Here is a 2,686-nt window from a genome sequence, read left to right on the forward strand (position 1 = left end):
AATGGTAAGCAAACGAAACTGAAAGTTCCAAAAGTCTTACAAAATGTGCCTAGTGAAGCGTTATATGATCTGGCCACATTCCGAAGTCCACAATTTGAATGACTTCTTTATAAATATCTCAGGATGCTGGGGTCAACATGTCACACGCTCTCGAATGTTTCTTCACTATATTTAGACGCCTTCTAATTCTGTTTTTTACAGAGAAAACAAAAAGAAAAAAAAGTCAATGTTCCGTCCGTACTTGCCCGTTGTGATCCGTGCAGAGCGCCGCATATGATAACAACAGAAGAAATGGCATGAACTTTTTTTTCTGAAGCTATACAAACAACCATAAGGTCCTATCCACACTACGTTGGAGGAATTTGAAAACGGAGGTTTCACTCTGAAAACGCATCTAATGTTTTCCGTCCACACTACGCTAACCTGCGTCGCTCACCTCACCCAACCTACCGAGGGCTACTCGGAATTTCCGTCTGCGACGCAGGCTAACACTCCGTCGGAGGAATTTTACCGGTCAATTTGGGTTTGTGTTTGAGGAAAACTGGCAGGAAAATCACATGATTATCGTGACGTCATCATTTTCGAAAAACTCCCCTTTCAAAATGTTTACAGTCCATAAGAAAAACCGGCGTTTTCATTTCCTCCGGTTTGAAGAGCGTTCGTTTTCGTGACGGATTAGTATGGACGGTAGGCCTAACCGTAGAAATAAAGCTGCGTTTTCAAGTTCCTTCAGCGTAGTGTGCACGCTGCCTAATAAGTCATTATAAAATTTTCAAATACGTAGATATATGTAAATGAATAAAAACAAAGAAAATTAAAATATAATCTGTGTAATATTTAGTGTAAATAATGAATTAACAAAACCTGCGCTAAAACAAGAACATTGGATATAAATGGTGATGTCCGTTGAGACAGTGTAGAACAATTTTGCTTTGCATTGCAACTCCGTGAGAATGGAATCCGCAAAAAGCGCAAGAAAATATCAGAAGACGCAAAAATTGGTTCTCACTCGGTTTCACATCATTCCCCTATCCAATCCCCGATCCATGCCATTCCAATTTTCTTTCTTTGAGCGGGACTATTTGTGGTGGGATGCCATCAGTTGCAGCGGGATAATAAATCATTTAGATGGGATCATTTGTGGTCCCGGGATCATTTCTGGAGCTGTACAGATGTAATGTCGCCTCCACTCCCCCCGTTCCCCCCTTCCTCCCCCCATGTTCCTTGTGATTCAGCCCCAACCCTTCTCCCTGCCCTGTTGGAGCTTCCATTCGCCCGATCAGAATGTACTCATAATCACTACTCGGCTGCATTGCCATCTAAACCGCGAGTTCCAGGCAACTATACTACTATCTATCCCTATACCTTGTAAGTTAGCTGAAGCATCTTCTACGGTATCGTCGTATACCACAAAACTGTGGTACCGGCGATCATCACGGTATCAAGGTAGCCAACGTAGCTTGCAGCACGCGAAGCTCCAGTCACAGTTTCATTCAACTCACCATATTAGATGCGCGTGCATGTATCCTCCATTTTTTGGTGAGTTTCTAGGTGGCAGGAGACATGGTCTTCTGTCAGTGGCCATGTTAAAGGTTGAAATATCTTAAGCTTTGTCCTGGAATTGCCCTGTTGTTTTGCTACGTTTGATAAAACCGTAACACAAGTCCTTTAATGGAAAAAAGGACTCTGTTAGCCTCTTCCGGGCGTTCAGTTAGTTGGCGCTAAGGGCGAGAAACAGCGAGCCAAAAAAAGAGAGGGGCTTGGTGCTAGGAGCTTTGCCTTTGCGCGCCTTTTTTCACGCTGCGCCCTGCGCCTGGGAGAGGCTTTAATTTAGCTCTGTGTGAGAAGGTATCAAAGTGGCGCAATAAGACGCAGGCAAAACTACAACGCCCAATTTAGTAGAAACCAGAATTCTTCTTTTCTTCTGGAGCTGTAACTTATCGGTGGTGAAACAGAACCTCCCGATTTTTACTCCCTTGTCAAAAAACATTGGATAAGTGTTAACAAAACAAACCAAACTATCCGCTGGATAGTGATTTATCCCGTGGATAGCGTTATCCACCTTTCGAACAACTCGACCAGAGAACTGGACTGCTTTAAGACCCTCTCCGGTCCCGAGAAAACGTGTTGGAATACAATGTTTATCACCGTTGTTTGTGATATATTCTTAATCTCTTATTTTTGTTTCCAAATAAAACCGATATTGCATCACTTAGGCCTAAATTTTCCTCTGTTTCTTGCAGTAGTAAAGGCGCACAAGAAGATTCAGGCACCTCGATGTTACCGGTATCCGCCAGGTGATGGACAAACACTGATCGGGATAAATTGAAGGGATGACTATTCAGCTGTTATTCTTGTCATCTTAGGATGAGTTAGGTTCCTGAATTGAAGAGAGCGCTGTCTTCCTCTCATGTTCTTTACAGTCACTGTCACTGTCACAGTCACTGTCACTATCACTGTCACTGTCACTGTCATTGTCATTGTCGCTGTCTCTGTCACTGTCACTGTCACTGTCACTGTCGCTGTCGCTGTCACTGTCACTGTCACTATCACTGTCGCTGTCACTGTCACTGTCGCTGTCACTTTCGCTGTCGCTGTCACTGTCACTGTCACTGTCACTGTCACTCGCACTAAACTGTCTACCTGTTCGTTTTTAGGAGACTCTGGTGGTGAACTGGCATCCTTA

Source organism: Orbicella franksi, chromosome 12 (assembly GCF_964199315.1).
Source record: "Orbicella franksi chromosome 12, jaOrbFran1.1, whole genome shotgun sequence".
Lineage (NCBI taxonomy): Eukaryota > Metazoa > Cnidaria > Anthozoa > Scleractinia > Merulinidae > Orbicella > Orbicella franksi.